The 13,427-nt window shown below is 33.9% G+C and overlaps 1 long non-coding RNA gene across 1 annotated transcript in view; it reads right to left on the minus strand.

Moving 5' to 3' along the window:
* LOC125176699 (uncharacterized) overlaps positions 1 to 13,427 on the minus strand; it is a 181,506-nt gene that overhangs the window by 117,485 nt on the left and 50,594 nt on the right. Inside the window, exon 3 of the long non-coding RNA XR_007156363.1 lies at positions 5,783 to 5,807. This is a non-coding gene — a long non-coding RNA (uncharacterized LOC125176699). The remainder of the gene's footprint in view (positions 1 to 5,782; positions 5,808 to 13,427) is intronic.

Consider the following 13,427-nt stretch of genomic DNA (forward strand, 5'->3'; position numbering starts at 1 on the left):
GTTCATTTTCCATTTTTGACTATCAGTTGCTGTGTACAAACTTGAAACTTGTTGTCCCTAGAACTACTACATCTCTAAAGTTTTAAATTTCTCTCTCTAGTGACAGTTTCTTAGCCTTCTAGGTTTCATTCAGTCATCCCCATTATCCAAACTGATCAAGACCTTTAATCCGTTAGTTCTGAAAATTGTGCATCTCCATTAGCCCTGATCTATCTAATTTCTGACTGACTTTGACTCCCTGGCCCTCACTTCCATCTCTTTTTTCACCTCAAATTCCTTCCCACATGTTCCTTCCGTATCATAACCTTCGCAGAAAAACCACAAGACTGGATCAATTCTTTCTTGTGCCCTAGCTCTCTTTCCCATTATTCAAGAAACAGTTATTGTCTCTATTCTCCTTTATGCTGGCTACCTTTTCATCTTCATCTTCCTATCTCTTCACAAGGAAAACAGAAGCCATAATCCAAGTAGTACAAATAAATGTAACATGAGCACCCACTGCTTCTAACTCTTTCATGCCAAGTGTAGAGTGTTACTCGTGCATGAGGCCAATCCTTTCATCAGTGCTCTGGATTCTCCCTCCCTCCCCCGTGCTCACCCATCTTGGGTTTTCAAGGGTCATAGTACCTTGAAAATCCTGTCTTTCTTCTCTATTTCAGATTCTTATATTTTTAACTGGATCTTTCTCAAATAATATTGTTTCAATATTATCAACTTTCCAACTTTAAAAATAAGTCACACCCTCATCCTCAAGTCACCGTTTAAATTCTTTCCTATCTCTTCCTTCTACAGGCAAACTTTTTGAAAAAGGGGCTTAGAGTCACTGTTTTACTCTTCCCTGACTTTCTAAGCATTCCTCAATCCACTGCAGTCTGGAAACCACCCCAAAGAATTTCCTGAAACTGTTCTTGTTACAGTCATGAATGAATGTCTCATTTCTAAATCTACTCTTACCTTATTTTACTTGTAAAACTTGATATTTCTAATTCCTCTCTTTGAAAACAATTTTCTTGGTTCAACAATACAACATTCTGTCATTGTCTTTGTAGACTCCTCTCTCACTGCCATTTCCCTACATATTAAGGTCTGCAGGGCTATCTCTTATGCCCTTGGCTCTTATCATTCTATACCTTCTACTGAGGGATATAATGTGTAGGTCCAACTGCTATCTATTTGCTTGTAGCTTCACTTACCACCTCCACGTGGAAGAATCTAATCCAAGGGATAAATCTGCAACTACTGTCTTTCTAATGAGCTTCAGTCAATACTATTTTTTTTAACTAACTACTCGTCTTCTTTGCTTGAACGTCCCACAACTATCTGAAAGTACATGTCCAAAACTGAATGTACCATCTTCTTCCCTCCTACTTCCACCCAAATTTCATAAATATTTCTCAAAAACCATGAACTTTTTTTTTTTATTTTCAGAACACAATTTTCCCATTCAGGCTAAGGTAAACAAAGTGACCCAGTCACTTAAGATATTTACTATTGAGTATGAAAGTTATAATTCAGGTAGGTATAGGAAACAATTAAAATTAAATGGAGCCAACAATATACTTCTTTAAATTGCAACAGTTGAAAGCACAACAGCTAAAATACTAAATTTCAAAAGCCCAAGTGATAAGAAATAAGTATTTTAAGCAAGTTAAAGACAGAAAGCATTTCAGTTTTATGTTTATATTCTTAGCTCTAAGCACGGTGAACCACAAAATAGTTGATCAATTTACTTAATAAATTAATAGGTTTGTTTTTCTATCTTGCAGAAAAGTAAGAAGCAGTACAGGATTGTCACCAAATCATTCTCACACTGTTATGACTCTTCTCTAATTTATTCCATACACTGAATGGCTGGTAAAATAAGGATGTCAAAGTTGTTCCTATTTATGTCTGATAGAATTACAGATTTCCTTAGAACACGACAGTAATAAAGGAATATCAGGCATTAAAATGACTAGCCAAATTAACTTTGTATAAAAACAAACCTCTATTCTACAGCCTTCATTTGCAAAACTGACCACTATCCATAGGGAAACTTTTTTTTTTTTTTTTTTTTTTTACTATCTCAACCCAGCCTCTCACATCAATGGAAAACTAGTATTCTATACATCGGCTAATAAAGAAAGCAGGCTCTCCTTTAGACAAAACAAACTTTATCTTTTTATTCCTCAATAAAGTAATTTCCTCCCTGAGCAATAAGCATGGACTAAATGTTGATAGAAATTGCTCAGTTCAGTTCAACTTTAAGTAATGCTGTAGACTTAGAGCAAAAAGAAATTAAAATTTACTTCAGTCTCATCCAAACTTTATTGTGAAATGTGCAAATATAAAGGATAGTATAGAAAATTAAGGTGCATAATTTAATGAATTATAATAAACTAATTATTAAACTAACTAATTATAACAAACTACTCTGTAAGCACCACCAGGTTACAAAATAGAAGTTTGCCAACAGCCTACCCAATTACAACACCTTCCCTCCCACTCTGTCTGGGTGTTCATGGTAACACTTTCTTTGCCTTTTTTTTTTATAGTTTTACCACCTAAAAATGTATCACTAAATAATTTAATTCAGTTTTGCCTGTTGTGAACTTTATATAAATGGAATCATAAATATATATTTATTGGGTGTGACTTCTTTCATTCAGTGTTAGGCTTTTAAGATTTCTTTGTTGTTAAGTATATCTTTCATTCATTTTAATTGCTGTTAATAATCCAATGTATGAATATACTTTTATTTTTCTATTCTATTGATGATGCACATTTTGAGTATTTACAGTTTTGGCTATTATAAATAAAGATGCTATAGCATTTGTGCATAGATATCCTAATATAGCTAATCATGCCTTTTCTATGCTATATAATTAGAAGTGAATTGGTGGGTCTGAAAAAATATATATCCTTAACTTCACTAAGAAGAAAAACAATGAAAATAAAAAATAAATTTACCAATTGGTCATACCAGTTTAAATGGCTCTACTTAAAAAAATAATTTCTTGAATTCTAAAGGTAAATTCCATCTAGTATTACATATTTCATATGGAAAGAAATGTTTAGTCTGACAAAAATTTCAAAAATAAAAGGCAAATGAAGTATTAATGCCTAAAGGAGACTCACAAATATTTTTACTTTTTTCTGATGAAAATACATGTTTTTCTCATAAAAGTGGCAAGAATGTACTAAGCACATTTATCTGAATTGTTAGTCAAGCAACAGTGTAACAGAAATAGAATATAATGCTTAGAATTTCATTTTATGAAATTCATTCTCTTAAAATATTACAAATATTGAAAATATTGTCCAACATGCAATTAAACAACCACTGTATGGGCTTATATATCATTTGGGCTCTTAATATGTAGCTTCCACTTTTATATTTATAAAATCTCAAGCAGGGGAAGCAGCTTTACACTAAAAACAGTAAATAAAAATGGTATTTTCTTTGACCTGGGAACTAGTGAATGGTTCTCCTGAATTTAAAAAAAAAGAAATATTTTAATTGCTATATTTGATTATAATGCTTTACCACTTTGGCAGAATGTCTGAGGACAGATTACTAATAACTACATAAAATATGGTTATTTTTAAACAAAAGAAAGTAAAAGGTTGCATTAAAAGTTAACGTGATCAAAAAAAAGAAAGAAAAAAAGGAGAAAAAAAATCCCATGCTTTGATTTATCACAAAACAAAATCCCTTTTCTTAATTTACATCAAAGTTTTTGGAACTAGTATATGAGAAATTTTTTAGAAAATATATATCAAGGTCCTAAAGATGTCAATGGGAGAAGGTAGATTTAGTCTCTGCTGTTACACAGCCTGGAGTCTAAAGGGAAATGCAGAAGAGGAAAGAAACTGAGATGTTATGACAGAATAAAAAGGCACATTAAAAAGGGCACTTGATCAAGGAAGACCTGAAGGATTAAAAAAGGCATGATGGTGAAGGAAGCACAAGATGTGTTCCAGGAAGAGGAACAAAGGCCCCAAAATAGAAAAGGAACTATAGGAGGATCAGAAATTAGTATAAGCAACTTTGAACTCAGCCAGATATAAGTTGAAATCTCAATTCCTCCAATTAATAGTAACTTTGGTTAAGTCACTTGCCATTTCTATTTCTCCCTGTAAAATGGGGATAATAATATTTTTGTAAGAATCAGCTAAGATAATGTTTATAGAGCAAAAAATTGCTCCACAAAGGCAGATAGTAATTTCTGTAGCAGAATCAGATATTTTGGAGTTGGGTGGCCATTCATGTGAGGCAGGAATATGGAGATATAAGCAGTTTAAGTCATCAAGAGCGTATGGCCATACTAAATAATCCAGTCCTTAATGCTAAGAACAAGAGGGAGTGACACCAACGTATGTGTGTTTCAGAAAATATACTCAGGCTGTAGGAGAAATTATTGGAAGGGAAAAAAGGCAGAAAAACAAGTGGGGACCTAAATGAGATTTGTGGCTGCATAGATGGTAAGAATTGAATGTATTTAAAAGATACTGAAATGCAGGACATCCATTTCTGGCAGTATGACAGATGATGGCTAAAACTCTTAATCAACATACCTCAATAATTGTATATGTGTTTCTGTAGGTATACAGTGTGTGTGTGTGTGTGTGTGTGTGTGTGTATGTATATATTTTTCTTTAATATTTATTAAATTAGTTTTCCAGTAGGAAAGGAAAATGCAAATGCTCTGGGATCAGAAATGAAGTATGGACATGAATCCATTGAAGTTAGTAAGAAGTGAAGGTTAAAGGCTGCCCCGGGTGTGTCTACTGATCTTGAGTAACCTAGAGCTTAGATTTTAATTGCTGACACATGTGGGAGACAAAAGACAAAGCCTTGCTCTATATATCCACCCCTCACCAACCTCCACGTGGAACTTGGATTCATAAAGAGCTACTTCAAGAAAAAGGATAATCTAGAAAAAATACTGTGCAATATTATTATCATAGATGGATTTTTAAGGCAAAAACCCCATTGCTAGAAATGAAAAAGGTAATAATATAATAATAAATTCTTCAATTCATCAGGAAGATGCAATAATTTTAAACATCTAAATAATAATATAGCTTCAAAATACATGAAGTGAAAATTTGACATCAAAATGAGATATTTCAACACTGTTTACAACTATTATACCAAGATGAAATAATCAGTAATGGTATAAAAGCTTTTAACAACACTATTAAACTAGGTTTTGTTTAACAAATAACACGTATGTGCAAAACAAATGTTAAGAACTGTGTACCCAACTTCTGTGATAAACTTACCATTTAAAGAATACATTGAACATGTTGCTTCATAAAGTCTTGAAGAATACAGAGTCAATATACACTGATAAAAACTGTTAATTCTAAATTATTTCATGTCTAAATTGCTAAAATTTAGTACATTTGTAAATCAAACCCAAAAATATGTTAAAAATTTTTAAATCATACATTGCATAAACAACTCATGGGTCAAAGCAAATTTTTTAACAGAAATTAGAAAATATTTAGACCTAATTAGTATTATTACTAATATTGCAAATCTTATGGGATGCAACCAAAAAAACTGTCAAAAGGAAATCTATAGCCTTTTATATTGATCTCAGAATTTAAAACTTTGAAAATTAATTACTTATTCAACTTAAGAAGTTAGAAAATGCTTAAAAAACTGAAAAGTACAAAAAGGAAGTATCAGAAATTAATGAAATATAAATTAAGTGACTGTATTAACAAAGCTGTAAGTTAAACGGTAAGAAAAAAGATAAGATAGAGGTAAATTATCACTACTTCCTCTTACCTTATCTTAGATGTCCTGAAGCTGTCTGTAAAGCAAGAAAAATAAATAAGTGTTAGGTATTAGAAAGGAAGAAACACAACTGTCATAAATAGCAAATGACATGATTATCCACATGAAAAGCTCAAAAGGCCAATTATTAGAATTAAAGAGTTTAGCAACTTATTATATATAAGTATTCCATGTTCAGTATGGGGATGCAATAATGTGAAATTGTCCATTCTACACAAACATATTTATACTTACAACACAAATTTAATGAAAACTCAACATGATTTTTGATAGGGTATGACAATTAAAAAAACATATATATACACACATACATTTACATATACATACATACAGGAAACAGAAAAAAAAAGGACATTCTTGAAGCAAAGCAAGAATGGTGGACTTGCTCTATTTGGATATCCAGACTTACACTAAAGCCACAGATTTCATGGTATGATTTTGGCACAAGCTTAGAAAATATACCAGCAAAAGACAGCCAAGGAGTAGACCCACCAATGTATTATAAAAACATGACTCAAAATGGGGAAACTGACACATTGTGCAATCAATGATAACTGAATAATCAGTTTCTAATTGTAAAAAAAAAAAATTGCCTCTTATATCACACCATACACAAAATTCAATCCCAGATGGGTTAAAATCTTAAACGTTGAAGAAATATTTTAAAATTTTACAACAAATTATAGGATATCTCTGATTTTGGGGGTGTAAATTAATTTCTTAAATGAGACACAAAATCACTTAATATAAAAAAAATAAGGACTGGGGCGCCTGGTGGCGCAGTCGGTTAAGCGTCCGACTTCAGCCAGGTCACGATCTCGCGGTCCGGGAGTTCGAGCCCTGCGTCGGGCTCTGGGCTGATGGCTCAGAGCCTGGAGCCTGTTTCCGATTTTGTGTCTCCCTCTCTCTCTGCCCCTCGCCCATTCATGCTCTGTCTCTCTCTGTCCCAAAAATAAATAAACGTTGAAAAACAAATTAAAAAAAAAAGACTACCTAATTTACATTAAAATTAACAACTGATCAAAAGAAAGAACTCTTCTGTTGATTACAAATATGTAAGAAAGAGCCACTATTTGGTGGAATAAGATTTGCACATTCATAACTGGAAAATAATGTTAATCCACATATATATGGGACTTCACTATAACATTCGCTAAGAAATGGCAAACAACCTAATGGCAAAATGGACAGAGACACCTGGGTAGTTCAGTCGGTTAAGTGTCCTATTTTTGATTTTGGCTCTGGTCATGATCTCACAGTTTATGAGATTGAGCCTTACATCGGATGCTTGGGATTCTCTCTCCCTCTCTCTCTGGCCCTCCCCCGCTTGCTCGCTCTCTCTCACTCAAAATAAATAAACTTAAAAAAAGAAAGAAAAATGGACAAAAATATGGACACATTTATTTCATAGAAAACAAATTGCCAACAATAAAAATATATCCACCTACACTAAATTTCAGAGAAATTAAAATTAAACCACAGCACACCTACCATATTAATAAAAATAAATGTCTTAAAAAAGCAAATGTTGGCCAGGATATGTACAATAAGAACTCTAAACACTGCAAGCAGGAGTTTAAAATTTTAATCTATACCCTGGAAAATAACTTAGCATTAACTTGTAAAGTTGGAAATATGCATGTACTACAATCCATAAATTAAGACACTTGTTCATGTCATGTGAATGGAGAGTATGTACAATTTCATAGGAGCATTATAATAAAGGACAAATTAAAACACAAATGACCACTATTAAGCTGTTATATATTTATAAAATGTTATACTGTTATACTTCACAAATTTGAAGTTAACTACTTCTACACGCGATAAGATGGACAAATCTCAAGTCATAGTGTTAAGTGAAAAAAGCAAGTTGTTGAAAGCATACATTAGAAGACCATTTTTATAGAATTCAAAACCAGGCATTGTTAAACATGTTGTTGGGGGATACACAGAAGAAGACAATGATGAACACAGCCTTTAGAATAGTAACTAACTCTGGGGGAGAACTAGGATGCTCTACAGACAAACACAAAGTGAAATTCAACACAAACTAACAGTGACTTTATTATTTAATTTGAGTGATGGGTTTATGGGTTTAATTTTATGATTATACTTTATATATCTGTGCTGAAAATATGCAACATTCATCATTAACATTTTAAATGAAGCTCAGGTTGAAATGCCAGTATTTGTTAATTTGAAAACGGTAAGGAAGAGAAAAGAGCAAAGGAGTCCCATGCTGGTGAAGTGAGCCACTGAGTGGATGCTATGGTTTTTTAATGAGAGGAAGAGGATCAGAACTGGGAGGTGTGAGTGAGAGAGGGGAAAGAATGTGATGAATTAAGTTTTGGACTATTTAGATTCAGCTACCTGCAGTACATCTTAGTAAAATGTTGGAGGTCAATTTTGATGTAGGACTTCATATGGAAAGAGAAGTCTGGGCTTTACATAGGTGGTTTTAGGAATCACTGGCATAATAGATTGGCTCTGAGGTCACAGAAATGAATGAAATTACCTGGGGGGTGAGGATGGAAGTTAAGTAGTAGAAGAATAGAGAAGAGGGCTGGTATGTATCTTTACAGATGTCAGAAGTTGGAAATACCAGGAAGTTTAGGAAGTAAAGGATTAATAGATATAAGCCCATGAACTGAAATTGATGTATGATTAATTATGCCAATTCTTCTGTGAGTTCCAGAATACATAGGCGACTGGTGCAGAGAAATGTACTGCACAGGAATCTTTACAATTCCTGGTTTTAGACTGGCTGCAGCAAAACCCCAAATAAAGCTCTTGCTCCTTGATGTGGCCTGCTAGCAAAAGATCAGCTCTCATTTTTTTTAACACCAGAGCCTAGAGAATTCCAAAATGTTCCACTCTCACTCTTCTGTCTGCCTAAATGAAGCAAACTGTGACAGTGTGAGCCATTTATGGAGAGGCCCAGGTAGGAAGAAGTTGAGAGAGCCTACAGGACCTACAGGCCTTGGTCATATAGCCACAACAAAATGAATTCTGTCTAAGCTTGAATGAGCTTGGAAGTAGATTTATCCCAAGATGACCTTCCAGATGAGAACCCAGCCCTGCTGACATCTGAAGTGAAGGCCAATGAGAGCCAGAGAAGAAAAGCAAACTAATCCATGTCCAAAATCCTGTCCCACAGAAACTGTGAGATGATAAATATGTACTGTTTAAGGTGCTAAGTTTGTAGTAATTTGTTATACATCAACAGAAAACAAATATAAGGGTGCCTGGGTGGCTCAGTTAATTGAGCATACAACTCTTGATTTCAGCTCAGGTCATGATCTCACAGTTCATGGGAAGAGTCTGCATCAGTGCTATCTGCAATGACAGCAAGAGGCCTGCTTGGGATTCTCCTTCTCTCTCTGCCCCTCCCCTGCTCATGCTGTGTGTATGTGTGTGTGTCTCTCTCTCAAAACAAATAAATAAATAAACATTTAAAAAAGCATTCATACTATTGTGTGTGTGTATTGCATATATTCATCAAGGCCTCTGGGCACAGTGGGGAAAAGAAAAAGAAAAAGATGGCAGGTATATTTCTGTAGGAAGATTTTTTTTTCCCCTGAAAGCTTAATGGTTAGGAAGAACCATCTTTCTCATCAAAGATTGTATATATTAAAGTAGGAAGTCCCCATTCAGATAAGGTGAATGAGTCAGAAACATCCATTTCTGAATGAGCAAAGAAGGAGTGCTGGAACTTTACTTAAAGATTGTACCACTTACTCTCTGAGCTTTCCATTTGATCCTTTTGAGTCTGTGCTCCTAACTTATGTGTCTCTCTTCTAAGACAGGCATTCGTAGCTTGTAAGAGGCAGTAGCTAATGGCAGTGCTCTCCTGGTTGAAGCCCAACTTATAGTGAGTAACATTTCTCCCTAGTTTAAAATGCTACAAAGCCTAAATTGGGCTGGTTAGGTAAACAAAAATAGCTGTTTTTCTATGCCTCTGACATCAATGACTGATGATTACTTTTACAAATTGTTTCAAATGCATAACCAAATAATAAAACCCTGGAAAGCTTGGGAAACAAACAAAAGTTATATTAGGAATTCTTTAATACTAAATGGTATTTAATATTAATAATAAGGAACTATTCATATCAGGCACAAAAGAATATAAACCTGGACCTCACAAAATCTTAGTAAAAAGAAATTCTCAATGAAATATTGGGCATCTTAAATACCTTTCTTTTTCATGTATCTTTCATTGATGATACAAAGAACTCATTAAAGGTCAGCCATTCTTTTTGAGGTCTCCATAGTAACTGTGATCTTAGCCACATCTTTGATTTAGAACATCAAAATGTCAGAATTGATATCAAACTCATGAACACCAGATCAGGGCATTTGGTACCATATTTGATGCAATATCAAAAGCACTTACTTGTTTGTACTTGTGTGTTCATACGGTTCCTAGCTTTCTTTTTATGTCTTCTCTCATAAGGGACATAACTTGAAAATCTTAACATATTGCCAATGGAGAACTTATCAATAGGCTGAAATATACCAGAACAGCTGAAGAAGGAACAGATAAACTCAAGAGGAAGCCTCCAAAGCTGATTTTTACAAGGCAGGAGCAGCTTATTGGTTGAACCATTACATGAGAGTCCTACAAATTAGGAGTGTGCAATGTGATCCTGGAAAGACATTTTAGTAATAGAGGTTAAGACAGATGAATATTACAAAGATAAGAGAATGACAATATTCATTGGAAAAATAGAAGAACAACCAGAGGAATAAATGCAGAAGGATTATATTAGTAAATGAAGTTGGGAGCTGCCCTAAGAGTATAACAGGTGGGAGAAACATCAGACCTTGAAGGGAGCAGAATCCCTTTGAACTACTTATAGTTGGTGACCTCAAAGGCTAGTAAAGTCAGGAGACAGCCTCAGCTTTAACACAGCTGCTCTCTGGCATTATTAATGGCATGAGAATGGATCTGGGAATTGGTAAAATAGTAACAGCTAAACCAACAGTTAAAAAATAGAAGTCTGCAAGTCATGAAGCCTATCCATCAATTATGTAAGAAAGGTACCTTCTTATTAGGAATGAAGACGAGACAAAAATCCTCAGCTCATATTAATCTCAACGACTCTGTCTTTAACTCTAGTTCATTTTGATGTAAACCCAGCTTAGAGTGAGTTTCCAGCTTATGCTGAGAATCCATGTTGGGATTCAGCTCATTTCTCCCTAAACCTTACCGCTCAGCTGCATAAGGGGACCGACCACTCTGGGTAGATGAGAAAAAAAAAGGTAGGATGAGGTTTACAATGATCCAAGCACTGAAAACAACTCTTTCCACTTGTCTGTTATGTATAATCATACCATTTGCCCTAAGGAAAAAAAAAGAGAGAAGAGTATGCTGCTTTTTCAGTGATTAAGCTCAACCTGCTAAGTAGCTGTCATAAAAAATAAAAATAAAAATAAATTAAAAAAAAGCTATTTCAGGGATCAGGAAAATTATTATTCTGGGGACCAGTGTATCTCAAACCTTAGTATATATAACGATCACCTAGGGACCTTGTTAGAACAAGGATCTGGCCCCTATGCTCAGAGGGTCTCTTGGCAGTGATTATCAGTGATGGTTTTTTCCCTATCCAGTCCACACCAAATCCTTACTATGAGGCTTGGGTAGACAAAGTTATCTGTAGGAAATTCTGGATCTCTCTCTTTTATCAAACATATCTCAGTAGATGCTAAAAAGGCAATATTATTATGAATCAGTACATTGGCCTTACTAACATGTTTATTTAAATTAAAAACTTTCATACAACTGCTTTAGCATCTTACTAAAAGATGCTAAATATTATAAAACTTTTCTAAGATTGCTTGGCTTAATGTTTTTAGTGGGATAATTTAAGCTGGTTTCTTCCAAAATTTCCCCACATTTCGGAGGGGAAAGAGGTGTCAATACTTATTAGGTATCTACCCCATGCCAGGCATAGCACTAGTCACTTATTTAAAGGATTTTATTTAAATTATTTATTTACTTAATCCCCACAATAGCCCTCATGAAATAGGACCATTCTCATCCTCATTTTATAAATGATATAACTAAGATACAGAGAGACTGTAAAACTACATTGCTAAAAAAGCAAATAAACTGAGATTTGAATCTTATTTCTATTTTGGCACATAATTTGTCTCACTTTCTGAAATGCTTTAAACTGCAAATTACCCAGTGGTCATTATGCTTACACTTCCAACATCTTTTCTACCTTAAAAGGTAGGAAATCCCCCAATTTATATTAAATAATTATTTTATCTGTTCCCAGACTCAGAGCTGGGAGAAGACAATATTGCTTTTCTTGTTCTTTTTCTTTTATTGTTCACTGACAATCTAGACAAATTAAAGTACACATGAAAATTTCTGTTCCCCACAAAAGCGGGTCAACAGTTCATTTGTTCCAAGCTTAATAACTGTTATCACCACACTCCTTAATCTATTTAAAATATCCTCTAGGAATAATGAATGAGAAAACTTTCTAAGACACCATTTCATATGTTAAAGCCAAATTTCTGCTATTTAGGAATAAAGTTGCTTTCAAATGGATCGTAAAAATGTGTCTTCTTTAGACATAATACATTTATTAAAGAGACTTGTGTATTTCCATTAAAAAAAAGATAGAAATATTCAGCCCCATTACAAATTAACAAGACCTTCCAAGAAGATTGAGGCTATTTTCTATGTTCTCAGCTACCTCCAGTTTCTTAATCTATTCATGTATTCAACAAAACTTTTCTTACTGTGTGTTCAGCATAAAGAATACAGTTGGGCACCTTTTGGGATGAGCACTGGGTGTTGTATGGAAACCAATTTGTCAATAAATTTCATATATTAAAAAAAAAGAATACAGTTGGTAAACAAAAGTGATCAGATGTCATCTCTACTTTCATGAAACCTGAAGGCCTTTCATGAAATCTGTGATCATCACTAGATTCACCTAAATTTCTATGCAAATTGTAGTGATAGAAAAACTAAAGCAAATTTATGAAAGTTTTTAATTTCAATAGAAATGTTAATAAGGCCAAATCACTGATCCATAACAATACTACCTTTTAACATCATAAATTTATATGTTAATTGTGTGATTCAGTCATAAAACTAAGATTTTCATGGCATTTTTTTCCCTTTGGGGTAGTTTCAAGTTTCACATAATTGTAGTAATATTAAATCTAGTAACATTAACAGAAGGAATGAGCTGTTAGATATTTTACATAGTACAATTTCTACCTTTAATTTACTGACTAGAATTTCTTTAATTTTTTTAATGTTTATTTATTTTTGAGAGACAGAGAGAGAGACAGAGACACAGAGTACAAGTGGGGGAGGGGCAGAGAGAGAGGGAGACACAGAATATGGAGCAAGCTCCACGCTCTGCACTGTCAGCACAGAGCCCATCGTGGGGCTTGAAGCCATGAACCCTGAGATGGTGACCTGAGGTGAGGTCAGATGCTTAACCAACTAAGCCACCCAGGCGTCCCTGATTAGAAACTGAGATAAATATGATTACATTGCTTATTTTTATGTCTTTAAATATACAGATTTTTTTCACAAGAGGGTTTTGTTTTTAAGTTTATCTATTTATTTGAAAGAGAGAAAGCATGAGCAGGGGAGGAG

The sequence above is a fragment of the Prionailurus viverrinus genome, chromosome A1, assembly GCF_022837055.1.
Source record: "Prionailurus viverrinus isolate Anna chromosome A1, UM_Priviv_1.0, whole genome shotgun sequence".
NCBI classification, from domain to species: domain Eukaryota; kingdom Metazoa; phylum Chordata; class Mammalia; order Carnivora; family Felidae; genus Prionailurus; species Prionailurus viverrinus.